The sequence below is a fragment of the Caretta caretta genome, chromosome 5 (genome assembly GCF_965140235.1).
Source record: "Caretta caretta isolate rCarCar2 chromosome 5, rCarCar1.hap1, whole genome shotgun sequence".
Taxonomy (NCBI): domain Eukaryota; kingdom Metazoa; phylum Chordata; order Testudines; family Cheloniidae; genus Caretta; species Caretta caretta.
The window spans coordinates 53938295-53953203 of record NC_134210.1 but is presented as its reverse complement, the minus strand read 5'-3'; the positions used below and the strand labels follow the sequence as shown (position 1 = coordinate 53953203).

At 41.1% G+C, this 14909-nt stretch overlaps 1 protein-coding gene across 6 annotated transcripts in view; it reads right to left on the bottom strand.

Moving 5' to 3' along the window:
• The window catches only part of VCAN (versican), a 136202-nt gene that overhangs the window by 6143 nt on the left and 115150 nt on the right, over positions 1–14909 (bottom strand). The window lies entirely within an intron of this gene.

Genomic DNA, 14909 nt, shown 5'->3' with positions numbered 1-14909 from the left:
ATACAGAAATTGAACAGGAGCAATTCCTGACATCTAAACAATGCAGTTAAAAAAGCGGTTCAGACACAGAGACACACAAAGGAAACCAACGACATGCAGTTTGGAGCAAACCAAACCAAACACAAGGATGCGTTGCTCTTGTTTGTTTGTTTGTTTGTTTAATTGTAAGCCTGGGGTTGAGCCTAGCGAACAAATAGAGACAAACTATGGACCTGACCCTGAAAAGAGTTCCATCCCTGGCAGGTTTTGATGGGGCTCCATTCACAAAATTGGTCCACACATACCTCATTGCAGGACATGGACTTAAGATCATTCAGTGATGTCATTTGTGGTGGTGTGGGGGAGGGGAGAGAGAGAATTCAATCCGCTCTGTTGAACAACAAGCCAGGAGTGCATGCAAAGTTGCAATATAGGAACAGTCAATACTGGATCAGATTCAAGGTCCATCTAGTTCAGTACCCTGTCTCTGACATCGGCCAGTACCTGATCCTTCAGAGAAAGGTGTAAGAACCCCACAGTAGGCAGATGTGGGGTAAGTCTCATCCTGGTTTCCAAACAGATACAGCAACTAAAGACATATTTTCCCCTCCATTAATGGAGACCCCACCCTTTTTGGACTTCTCTGACCCTATTTTAATTTCTTCTTAAAAATACATATATCATAAAAAACAAAACAGAATTTTTTTTTGGAAAACTACATATAATAATTTTATTCTGTATTCCTTCTATGTCACTGCTGGAAAAATTGTACGAAGGATAAAAATAAGTATCTGAAAACAGGAATTCATATAAATGCCAGAACCCAGCCAGCCAATCAGCTCCTTCTATGGCCAAAGTGGCAAGATCCCCCCAGTGTTCACATTTGAATTTGGCACTTACATCATCCTGACTGGACCTTGTCCATATAAATGTCCTTAAAAGCATAGCTTTTAAAAAAAATAAATAACTTTATGAAGTTACCACAATTCAATACCCATGTGAACACATTTAGAAATAAAGTTAACGAGCCACACACAATGCTGAATCAAGCTATTAAAAAGCTGAGTTTAATGCTTAACCTCTTCCTACAATATGTCATTACAAGTCTTTAATTATCTAAGCACTTCTCAACTGTAATGTTCTAAACTGAGCTGCACTGAATTTATTACAGGTGCCCAACTCGTAAAACATCCTCCTTGATGGGTGGGACTAAGTTAATTTAGGGTTGCCAGGTGTCTGGTTTTCAACCAGAATGCCCAGTCGAAAAGGGACCCTGGTGGCTCCGGTCAGCACCACTGACCAGGCCGTAAAAAGTCCGGTTGGCGGTGCAGCAGGCTTAAGGCAGGCTCCCTGCCTGCCCTGGCTCCGTGTGGCACCCGTAATCAGCGGCATGTCCCTCCAGCCCCTAGGCGCAGGTGCGGCCAGGGAGGCTCTGCGCACTGCCCCCACCCTGAGCACCAGTTCTGCAGCTCCTGTTGGCCAGGAACCACGGCCAGTTGGAGCTGCGGGGACTGCAGGCAAGGGCAGTGCACAGAGCTGCCTGGCCACACCTCTGCCTATGGGCTGGAGGGACATGCTGGTCACCTCCAGGAGCTGCGTGAGGTAAGCGTTGCCTGGCCGGAGCCCTCATCCCACACCTCCTCCGGCACCCCAACCCCCTGCCCCAGCCCTGAGCCCCCTCCCGCACTCAAACTCCCTCCCAGAGCCCACACCTGCACTCCGAACCCCTCGGCCCCAGCCAGGAGTCGCATCTTGCACCCGAAACCCCTCATCCCCATCCCCACACCAGAGCTCGGACCCCCAGCTGGAGCCCTCACACACACCCTCCCTTCCGCACCACAACCCCCTGCCACAGCCTGGAGCCCCCTCCCGTACTCTGAACCCTTCGGCCCCAGCCCAGAGCCCCCTCCTGCACCCTAAACCCCTCAGCCTCACCCCCACCACAGAGCCCGCATCTGCACTAGAGCCCTCACCCGCTCCACATCCCAACCCTCTACCCCAGCCTGGTGAAAATGAGCAAGTAAGCAAGGGTAAGGAAGAGCGAGGGTGGGGGGATGGAGTGAGATGGAGGCTCAGGGAAGGGGCGGGGCCTCAGGGAAGGCATGGGGCAGAAGGTGGGGCAAGGATGTTTGGTTTTCTGCAATCAGAAAGTTGGCAACCCTAAGTTAATTTCACCTCTGCACTTCAATGTTCAGCATCACTAACGTAAGACATATACAGGTCCTTCTTCATTAAGGGCCAGAATTCAGCATTTTGTGGTGGGAGTGCAAATCCTCCAAGCACGGCAGCTAAGCACAATGCACAGCATGCAAACATGAAAAAGCAGGGATCTGCAGTGTGCATGATTTTCTGTATCACTCTGTGCACAAATGCAAAATGGATCTGCATGCATCCCACAGTGCAAAGTGGTTGGGTCAGGGAGGCCTTACCTGGGCATGGTGGTGCAAATGTTATTGAGGATGCATAAGCATGGGTCAGAAATTCTGCCCTAAGTAATGCCAGTAAAAGAGTAACTCCATGGAAGTTAGTGGAATTACTCTGGACTGACAAAGTAAAATCCAAAGTGGATGTTCTTCTATGCCTGCTCTGTCCAATGTTGGGGCTCTTTTACAGCATGCTCAGATAAGACACTTAGGAAAACCAGATATTAATTACAGCCAGGATCCTGGTAGATGCCTGAGCCAAAGTGTATTCAATAGAAAGAATCTCATTGATTTCAATAGGTTCTAAAACTGGCCCAATCTTTCAGCACTCCTGGAAGGTTCTGTGGACTTGTGGAAGTCGAGGGTGCTCTGCACCCCAGGTGTGTGAGCTGAGGAGGGCTCAGCTCCTTGTCGGATTGAGCTGTAATCATGTAGAGCAGTTTGTGGGAGTTTTACATCATAATGGATTCAAACTTTTTGTTTTGTTAGCAGGGCTGCAGCCTAATGGTGCAGGATCATATCTAGACTCTGTAGTTTGTGCAAGAATGTCTGATATCCCTCGACATGACACGCCATTGCCTCACATCTGATATCATCATTGCACAGATTTCTTTTGGCTGGGCAGCTCTGATTTTGCTTGGTGTTAATGCCGGAATTGCTTAGCAGAGGAATTTCCAAACTGTTGAACTGCTTTCCTAAGTCTCCACCCTGCTCCTCTGCAGTTTTTCAGTACCTTATTTAGCCACGCTTCACTGATTGGGAGATAAGGATGTGGAGAGAAAGTATCTCACCGTTTTGGATGGCATGTGTTGCTTTACAAATGCATTAATATCCTTTTTCTTGTTATGGGAGAGATTTTGGGGAACCATGATTCTCCTCTTACTTACAATGGCGTAAATCAAGAGCAACATTATTGAGATCAGTGGAGTTACATCAGCATAAAACTGGTGGGAGAGAAGACTCAAACCCCACATGTGTCAGTTACTAGGCTACAGCGTTTGCGTTCAAAGATATCCCATGTCTACAATCACTGTACTTGCGAAGTTTAAAGGCATCTCCTATATTTGTGAAAATGCATCCAAAATAGTTGATTAATAATTCATCTGTTGGGAAACACTGCTCAAATATCCTAAACAAAGCATCTTTCTTTTTAGTGGTTATGTCATTTGAGATCCTTATATTTCAACTCAATTGCTGTATTTTACAAAAATACATTTTACCGAAAAATAGCATATTTCAGTTCCCCATTCCTTGGCACTGTTTATTGTGCAGATATTTTTTTTTAAGATCACGTGTAAAAGAGTTCAGCAACTGAACTCACAGATGGATCCAAAGAATACTGTCACTGTTCCAGTCACTCTGCAGCTAGCTTATATCTTCATGTAAATTGTTACTGTCTCCACAAATCATGAAGCCATTATTAAAGGGCTCTTACTCTTATCCTGACAGTTTTCAAACCAGCCTGAAGTCATCAATCAAATGTCAACTGACATCTTACCAATATCATTAGTCTTCATTTCTGAAAACCTGAATACATTCACATTTCAAGTTAGCTCAAGGTGGAAGAGCTACTATGGGCTTTTTTATCTACAACAAAAAGATTATGGAGTTATACCATCAAACAGACCGACCTAAAAAACAATATGGAAGCAAGACCAGGAGTTACAATCACTGTAACATATAATGTGAAATGATGCCTGAGATCAAAATGTTAAAGCACATCTAGGCAGCGTATATAGGGACCTATACTCATGGCCATTTGTGCAGCCCTGAGGGGAGACCAATGCCAGACAAAGGTTGGGCTCACTGCACTTGTTTCCTCCAGCCACACAGTGGATCTGCAAGGATGATGTTGATGGAGGGGAGCTATACACTGGAATTAACACTCCAATGAGATGCACGGAGTAGTTCAACTCTCTCAATGCTATTGTTTCAGTCTCTCTGCAGACTCGGGCAGACATTGCTCTGTTGGTAACACCCAGGTCACATTTTCAAGCTCATCTTCACAACTGTGATGGCTAGAGATTTAGGTCTTGTCTATTCTACAAAGTCTTTGCTAGTCATGTATACATTATGTCAGCAAAACCTCCTAGTGAAGACACAGCATATGCTGGCTAAACTTTTCTGCCAGAATAGCTACACCTCTGAATGACATTAGCTATGCCAACAAAACCACTCTTCTGTCAACATAGCTGCATCTACACTGGGGTTTTTTTACCAGCATAGTTATGTCAGCTGGCAGTGCATGATTTTTTCATTCTCTTAGCTGACATAACTATGCTGGCAAAACTTTGTAGACTACACCAAGTCTTACTCGTTTTCAATGACAGTTGAAATGCTGGTGTCATCGCATGACTCCAGGAGCTGGTCCTAGGCACAGGAGTAGAGTGTCTCTATGCTTTAACCTGTCTCTTAGGAATCACACAACAATACTGACCTGCGATCACGGTCAAGCTGAGAACAAGAGTAGGCCCTTAATATATCTTCACTGCTTATAACAATAATGCGTCCCTTCAAGGCTTCTGTGTAAAGTTTGCTGGTGAAATTGGGGGCCAGAATTCTTGGAATTAGACATCATTAGACTAAACTTTGCTAGCTTTCTTTGCTACAAAGACTTCTTTTGTAGCAAGATGAAGGAGGGTCCAACAGTTAGGAGTCTAGTCAGGGACTTGGGAGATGCAGGTTCAATGCCCTGCTGTGCTGCAGGCTTCATGTGTGACCTTAGACTATGTCTACACTGCAATTAAAAACCCACGCTGGCCCGTGCAGGTGACTCAGGCTCTCGGGGCTCAGGCTGCAGGGCTGTATGATTACAATGTAGACTTCTGGGCTTGAGCTGCAGCCCAAGCTCGGGGCCCTCCCCCTTTGCAGGTTCCTATACCCCAAACATCTACACCGCAATTATGTCCCTTAGCCTGAGAACCACAACCTTGAGTCAGCTGACATGGACCAGCTGCAGATGTCTAATTGCAGTGTAGACATACCCTTCCTCTCTTGGTTCCTTATCTGTAAAATGGGAAGACAGTGAGGCACTCAGATATGATGGTAATGGAGACCATATAAGTATCTAAAATACATTTACTATTCTGTCCCTCAGGTGCATGGATTTCTATAAACTTCATTTCCCCCCATATTTTGCTTTGAATTAAACTTAACCAGACCCTGACAACTGAGTGACAGACTGTCTTTTAAATTAAGTCTAAGGAAACAAATAGTTAACAGAAAACCTTTGTCATTCAGAAGTGTCACTAATCAAAATGAGCAAGCACAGTATTCCCATCATGAAGACATCTCTGCAAATATCCGAATAAATTCTGCTTTATAAAAGGTTAGGTACTTATAATAGTTTATGATAACCACCCATACTTTGGAAACTAATAAGTAATCCACTTAGCTCTTTAGCTGTTTGCACACTGTCAAGGTGAATCTGTGGGGAACAGCATCTAAGCATTGTAATAGCCATCCAGCGATAACAGCCGTTCCTTTATCACAGAAATACATACCAAGTGGCTGTGATCAATAGCTAGGATTTTACATTCCAAATAGTCAACAGACACTGTGTGTAATGAACCACAACAAAATAAACCTCTGAGCAAACAAAACTTAATTACTTGACCTTTTTCTTGTGTAAAGGCCAATAATCCCTTCTATAACTAAACCCAAGAAATTATTGACTAGAAGTATGTCTAATCTTTACACTTTCAGGGTTGCTGTTTTTTCTCCTGGGGGAAGGGAACATTTTCCGCAACCTTATATGACTCTCCAGTATAAATTTATCCTGGCGTGTTTTTGGCACTTGTTATTATGAATGTGATCTGTATTCCCGTGGCTGTTCTCTTTGAATGCTTCACAATGAGAAACTGATATGGCATATCATAAAACTGAGAAAAGGACATCAGGAGTGGGCTGAATGATTTCTCTGTGGTCTGTTTTATCTTAAATTAAAGTTAAGCAACATTTCCTGACTGTCATTTATCAGTAAACTGGTTTAAACTGAGCACTAGAAGCCTTAACAACACCATGACCACTTGCAATTGTCTCCTTTTCCCTAATGCTCCCTGAGAATGGGAATATGCTCTTCCATAATGACAGATAAGCCCTTAGAAGTTCTTATCAGGAAAGTCTGCTGACACAGTCATCCACTGGTGGGCTTCTTTTGAAATTCATTTACCTAGGATAGCTCAACTCAGATGTTATATCTGCTTTTGAATGAGGTCCTGCTATTAACCAGTTTTACAGCTGATGCACAAGGAGGTCAACTGACTTGTCCCAGGTTACAGTGAGTCAGTGGATCAGTTCAGACTTTACTGGCAGATTACTCTGTTAGACAACATTGCTTCTGTTAACTGAGAGACCTGGAAGAAGACTGGAAGGAATTTCACTTTCCATAAACAGCAAGAAAAAAAGGCCAAGGGTTTATTTGTAAAGATTCAACAAAGATCATAACAACATTTCCATTATAATCATAGCATCACTTAATATTTAAATTAATCTGATATTTGCTCTGGGAAAGACAAGATGTTACATTTGAACTGTTGCACTGAATTAGGTCCCAATCCTGCAAACAGTTCCACATGTGCTTAACTTTAAGCATGTGAGTAGTTCCATTGACTTCTCTGGGACTATTCATGCATTTAAAGGCCCCCCCGTTCAGTCAGGTATTTAAGCACATGCCTAATCTTAAATACATGAGTAATCCCATGGAAATCTTTGAGGCAACTCACATGTTGAAGCACCTTACTGAATCCGGGCCAGGGGTAAGTGTGTGTTTTTCAGACTCAGAGCCTTAATCATTAAGGATGAAATTGTGGCCTCTTTGAAGACAATGGGAATTGCCACTGGCTTCAACGAGGCCAGGATTTAACTCTAAGGATTTAGGCCCCGAAACTGCAACTGGATTTGTGCAGGCAGACCACTGTTTCCCCATGAAGCAGCTTGCAGGATAGGGGTCTTAGTTAGCGCATGTTCATGTCTTTCTGGAAATATCCCAGAAAGACCACATGCATGCCCTATAAATATTTACATCTAAGTAGAATATATATCTTTTTGAGAGAATATTACCAATGCTATATAATGAAGATCCAATCCCAGCTTAGAACCAGTGACTAGCTGATGTATAAAATCAGTGTGAAACTTGTATTTTATATTGCAAGGCTAGGTGTTTGTTTGGCTGCTTGGCTTATTTTTTTTATCTGAGAACTCGTGAAAAGGAGAAACTTTGTGTTGAGCATGACAGGAAGCTTCCACTAGATGGAGCTGTCTACCCATTACTGTGCCTAGATATTAATGATCAGCTGCTGTATTACACTAACTTGTTTGAATAATACTAAAAAAATTAAAAGTTTCTGAAAAGATATTAACTTCTCCTTTCAATGCTTGATTCAAAGCCCATTGATGCCAATGGAAAGACTCCCACTGACCTCACTGGACTCTGGATCAGACCCTCACAGATTAGTTTTCATCATGCTTCATATATTTAGCTTAGTGAGAACAATTTAGTTTGCTTTATTTGCATGCATAAGGGGGACTTTCAGAGGAAGTTCAGACTGCTCCATACAGAAATTAATGAGATACTGGCACTTTTGGTAAGAGGGGAGTTTCCTTGATGTCTTTGTCTACTAGCTAAGGCTACATTAGAGAAATGTGAACCCCTGTAACTTCGTCAGTGTACAAAGCTTCTCTAATGTAGATAGTGACTATCTATATGTGTATAATCCCCATCTTGAGCAATATGTTAGTTATCTACCTGACTGCTGCTCTCCACCCAAGAAGTAGTTGCATCTATCAGAAGTGCTGTATGTACAAAATGTGTAAAATATTTTAGGATCTTTGGGATGAAGTCCACAATATAAATGATCATCATGATTTAATGTAACTTTGCTCTCTATTCGGCTTTTTTAAAAATAGGAATATAATTTAATTAATGTTTAGGTCTGCCCTATGAGAATGTTGTAGAAGGACCAATCTAACTTGACTAAACTAATTTGCCAGCGCGAAGGTATCTTTGTTTTGAGGAGTATGACAGAGGCTTGTTAATAGAGTACATGAACTCTGGGAATTATACTAAAGTAATTATATAAATCAATACCTACACAATTGTATTTTTCACATGTGACTAATTAGAGAGACACACCAAAAAATACCCCATTTTGTCATTTATTCCAACCGTTATTGCAGGTTGTAGGCTGCAATGAGTTTCAGCCTAAAGCCAAATGTAATGCGCCTCAGAAGTAATTGCCTAGACCTTTGGAGAAAAAAAGAGACACCCCCCCTCAAAAAAAAAAAGTTTAAGAGGCCTCTTACTAGCCTGAGACATTCTGAGCTAACAACATACCTGCCATTAAACAATATACTTTAAATAAGAATAAGAATAATACATAGTTCTTCTGGCTTAAGCAGGTCAAATGAGCATTTTAGAGAGGGGCTATAATGACTGTTATATCTGAAAATCAAAATATTTGGTAGATTTAAAATCCCTGTCTTCAAGAAACCTATGGATCTCTGGCACAATAGCCTTTTTGTTTGCAGTTGACCACAGTATTTTTTAGTCTGTTTGTTTTATTTAACTCACAGGCAGCCTACCTCCCTACAAAGTTCTATGCATTTTTTGGGTCCTTTTGTGTTCAATACAGCTATTCTTTCTGGAAGGGGAGGTGTTATAGATTTAAGGTAAAACAGTCTGATTCACTGACCAATAAAGGAAAGAATAAGAGAGGACTTTGTTTTTAACAGAATTAAACTTTTGTTTTTATGGAGCTACCTAACACTGGCAAAGAAGTCCAGTATTACAAACATGAAGCATAACACTCTTGCTGAAGGGAAGAAAAACTAACGTAAGGTCTCTGGGTAGTTGTTAAAGTGGCAACATGCCCATTACTTTCCTGGCTGCCAGCATTCTATGAGCGACAGACAATCTGGCCACAGACACTAGCCAGCTCCTTAACACAGCACTAATCTTGTGTAATGGAAGTGAGCTCACTGCCATACAAAGCACTAATTATCAACAGCATTTTCCAAAGGATATGAATAGACAGAGGTCTGAAGCACCACCCCAAGTAGCTATATGTGCTTAATCCATGCCAGGGAACATAGAAACATAATTCCAGTGGGCTCCTTCACCACTCTACTTGTTTGCAAGGGTGCTTAATGGTGAAATGCTAGCAATCCAACTACAAACAGAAGAAACTGCCAAAAGTGACACCAGATTTTTCTATTTAGACAAGTGTGCTTTATGGCTATAAAGGTTGCTATTAAACTTCAGTTTCCCTATGAGATTTTCAAATGCCACACAATATCTATTTACTGGCCTTTGAAAAATAGTTTGGAGAATGTCCCAGCTGATTAGGGCTGGTAATATTCATATCTAAGTCTTTCTTGCACTTATCAGCCTTTGTTGCTGAATTTGTCCTAAACATAGCTGAACTGAGCACGGTTTAAGATATGCAATCATCCATCTTGATATGGTCTACCTATTCCTTGCAAATAATTATTTGAGGACTCTAGTCCTTGTTCCCTCTTCATAGTCCCACTGTGATTTTCCCAGATTTGTTTGGTTATTATTAGTAATATTTTTTACAGTATATTTGCAACTGTGGATTGTTCATAAACAGTTCTTAGCAAATACCTCAATGAGCATTCAATAGTCAAACTGTGTGATTAGTCAGTTAAATCACATGGTATGATTCCTATTCCCTGATGGGATGACCTAATCTGAACTGTTGCCGAACAAATATTTTATTTGCATGAATAAAAAATCCTACCCATACATTCTGGTGAAAGAAAAATATTCACAAAAGTGCTTGCAGAAAAGTGAATAGAAGTGGGGGGAATATGTTTAAAAGCAAATCACTATTTTGATTTTGCAAAAATGCTTGTGAAAACAAACCTTTACATATGTCTGTTTTAGTTCCTAAATAAATTAGAAACTAGTAGAAAAGAGCCTTATCAGAGGAACACAAAACACCCAACTACAGGACAACATGACATGTAATATGTCATGGCTTCCAAATCCATGGTTAACATATTCTCTCTGGCATAGTGTATAATTCAAATGCAGCCTGCTGCATCCAGGGTGCAGGGCAATGTCTTGAGGGGAAACTGCTTCAGTTTCAGCCAGTACTGCATAATGAAGTTCTGGAAGTATTCTGGAAGTTAGTACTCATTCACTAACAGGACTTCAACACTTGATGCTGAGGACCTTGCCAACTAGAGGCTGCTACTGAATCTCCTATTTTGTAAAGATTATTGAGAAGATTGAAGCCAAGCAGTTATGGCAATATTTGTAGCCTGCAGATTTCCTGGATGGTGGCCCATCTGGTTTTAGACATGGCTATTGATCTGAAATTGTGTTGGTGGCATAAGTCAATAATCTCTACCCTGAGACCATTTACAGCAGTAGCCTACTTGTTAAACAGAATTGTTTGCTGGGATCAAAGAGCACTTGCGATCTGGGGGCTGCACTGGCTACCTATGAACTTCTGGGTAAAATTCAAGGTTGTTTTTGTTCTTTACAACGTTAAGTTTTTTTGGTCCAAGTTATCATATAGAGACATCTGCTTTTCATGCTGCTCTAACACAGTTGCAATCAGCAGAGGCTCTGAAGCTGGAGCTCCCTTGATATACAAGAGAGGGAACTGCTGGTAGAGTGTTCTCCATTGGGCACCTAAATTCCACATAATGCTTCTTGTTAGCACGGTCTGCCACTGCCTAGATTTGTGAATTTTCTGGACATGCTGCAAAGGTCATGATTTGCTCAGGAATTTGGAGGAAGGACTGGATGATGTTGGACAGGGTTGTTTGTTGTTTCAGTGTAATGGTGTTACAGGCCAGAGCAAATTATGATTATACTGGTGATTTGGCAGTAGATTCACACCATTTAGTGTAAGTATTGGTTATTATGTTTTAAATACTGGAAAAAGTGCCCAGAACTTAGGGCTGGTGCTTTCAGCACATATATTTTAGGAGTAAAAATAAATGTGTCAAATATAAATAAAATATGACCAAGTCTATAAATTCAGGACAGTAAAATGGCAGTTATGTGCAAAATAATTTGTATATGGAAAACTGGCACCCGTCTCAATGAGCACTTGCACTGCAATGCCCAAGTTGTATGATAATAAGGTGATAAGTAACAGTCAGCATGGATTTGTCAAGAACAAATCATGTCAAACCAACCTAATAGCTTTCTTTGGCAGGGTAACAAGCCTTGTGGATGGGGGGAAGCGGTAAATGTGGTATATTTTGACTTTAGTAAGGCTTATGATTCTGTCTCGCATGACCTTCTCATAAACAAACTAGAGAAATACAAACTAGATGGAGCTACTGTAAGGTGGGTGCATAACTGGTTGGAAAACTGTTTCTAAAGAGTAGTTATCAGTGGTTCACAGTCAAGTTGGAAGGGCATAATAAGTGGGGTACTGCAGGGATCAGTTCTGGGTCCGGTTCTGTTCAATATCTTCATCAATGATTTTGATAATGGAATAGAGAGTACGCTTATAAAGTTTGCACATGATACCAAGCTCAGAGGGGTTGCAAGTACTTTGGAGGATAGGATTGAAATTCAAAGTGATCTGGACAAAATAGAGAAATGGTCTGAAGTAAATAGGATGAAATTCAATAAGGACAAATGCAAAGTACTCTACTTAGGAAGAAACAATCAGTTGCACACATACAAAACTGGAAATGACTGCCTAGGAAGGAGTACCGCAGAAAAGGATCTGGAGATCATAGGGGATAGCAAACTAAATATGAGTGAATAGTGTAACACTGTTGCAAAAAAAAGCAAACATAATTCTGGGACGTATTAGCAGGAGTGTTGTAAGTAAGACACAAGAAGTAATTCTTCCTGCTCTACTCTGCATTGATTAGGCCTCAACTGGAGTATTTTGTCCAGTTCTGGGCACCACATTTCAGGAAAGATGTGGATAAACTGGATAAAGTCCTGTGAAGAGCAACAAAAATGATTAAAGGTCTAGAAAGCATGACCTATGAGGGAAAATTGAAAAAATTGGGTCTGTTTAGTCTGGAGAAGAGAAGAATGAGAGGGGACATGATAACAGTTTTCAAGTACATAAAAGGTTGTTACAAGGAGGAGGGAGAAAACTTGTTCTTCTTGACCTCTGAAGATAGGACAAGAAGCAATGGGCTTAAATTGCAACAAGGATGGTTTACGTTGGACATTAGGAAAAACTTCCTAACTGGCAGGGTGTTTAAGCACTGGAATAAATTGTCTAGGGAGGTTATGGAATCTCCATCATTGGAGACTTTTAAGAGCAGCTTAGACAAACACCTGTCAGGGATGGCCTAGATAATATTTAGTCCTGCCATGAGTGCAGGGGACTGGACTAGATGACCTCTCAAGGTCCCTTCCAGTCCTATGATTCTATGACCTCACTGAAATATTTTACAACCACTCTCTTATACTCTCTTGTTTCAAGCTGAGCATGTCTCTGGGTTGTAGGGAAAGTGGCGTGCCCAAAAAAACACCTTGGTGCCAGTGGATATGTCATCTTATCTAGCCAACTCAACCTTTCATGAAACTTTCGGGTTATTTTGCTATTTTTCCACACAACAGGAAACCACAAAGAACTACTACATAAAAGCAGCTTTAAGGCTAAGAACCAAATTCTGCCAAGAAAACAAGGGCAGACCCTGCATCCACACTGAGCCCCATTGACTTCAATGATATTCCACATGGGTGTTCAAGGCGACCTGGACAATTCTTTTTGCAGTATCAGGGCATAAGACATGCCTATTTCGATTATACTAGGATATCTCCCCCATCACAAACAAAAAGTTATTTTTTAAAGGAAACAGTGGACAGATGGATAAACATTATTTGGGCCACGAAAAAATATTTCCTTTTATTACTTGTATTCACAGTGAATCCATTTGTTCTTGGTTGGTTCGTCAATGACCTATGTATTTTATCTCAGAAATTCTGCCTATCAATCAGTCCATATATTTACAACCTGTATCTTCATGGATTCCAAGACTTGCCTCACTTAGTGGAATTGTCATTGCTAGCCACATACAAATGCCAGCTGATTCATGAAAACTATGCACTGGGAAAGAAGAGCACTTTTATTGTTGCTGCTTTTGATAAATTGCCAATAGCTGACCATTTTCATGAGAAAACCAAAGGCCAAGATTTTCAAAAGGGGCTGCCTACATATAGGCTCTTGAAAAATGGTACCTAAACAAATGGCCTGATTTTCAAAAGTGCTGAGTGCTTGCCAGTGGGAGCTGGTAGGTGTTCTGTACTTTTGAAAAGTAGATCTCTTACATAGAAGCTTAACTTTTGGTTCTCATTTTTGAAACTCTTGGCTGGAAACTTCCCAAACACATTTAAAAAAAATTTTTTTTAAGTGATGTGAAATGATTTTATCTAATCTGCACAACAGTTCTCAATTAATTGAAATGGAACTTTTCATCTGATTATATACTGTCAGATTTTTTTCCTCGACTGTATCTTGTCACTTAAACTTTTCTGCATTACTAACCTGATGAAAAAGCTCATTTTATCCATCCATCACATTTCATCATGATAACATCTCAGCGCTGATCTCACATGAGCTTACAGGGAGAGTATAGAGAAATTTTCTCTTTTTTTGGGGGCAGTGAAACTTAGAGAAGGCAAGGCCAACATTTTGGTTTTGGGCCGATGTAGTTCTCACTGAAGTCAGTTAGAAATGGATGTGCACATCCAAGGGATGGATTTAGTCCTGGTACAAACTAATCAAAATAAGCATATATTTATGTCCAACCCTGATCATATTTAACGTGGTTGGCACTTACAGTTAAAAAATCTGGAAAAACACAACCTATGATGAATATAAATCGAAAATGTCAAAAGAAAGTCCTGATTTCCTTCCATTTAATTCACTGTTTTAAATATCTTTTAGGTGCAAATAAAAAGTACATTTGAGCCTTTTCCGAGAAACTGTGCTAATAAAATACATGCCACCACTTGGCAAAGGAGTTCCCTTCAATAGATTGAATAATGATGTTGTAGATTTCCTCATCTCCATGGAAAATGTGCACCAAAGTAACTCAAACCTCATTCACAATCTCCAGTGGTAGAGTTTGAGGTTCACAGATTCCTAATTCTTGCTCTCTTTGCCCAGAATGAATATAAAAGGCTATGTCTACACTTGCAGAGTTTTTGCGCTGTCAGTTTCACCAGTGATAATGAACGGGTGAAAGAAAAGCACTGGTACTCACTTACTTCCACAGGCATCAGAGCGCTTACATTTGCAGCACTTCCATCGCCGATGAGAGCAGCTCACTGAGGGCAGCTATCCCACAATGCAGCTCTTTCCATTTTGATGATAGGTCTTGTGGGAAGGGGTGATCGCGGAGCATCCTGGGTCCCTGCACTGATTAGCTCCAGTAGCTCAGCATTGATTCCAGCAGGGGATTGTTTGCTCCGTGGAGCAGGCATTGTCACCTGGCCAGATGGTAAGTGAGCACTTGCCAAGAAAACAGGAAGGGGAGTTTCAAAGTTCC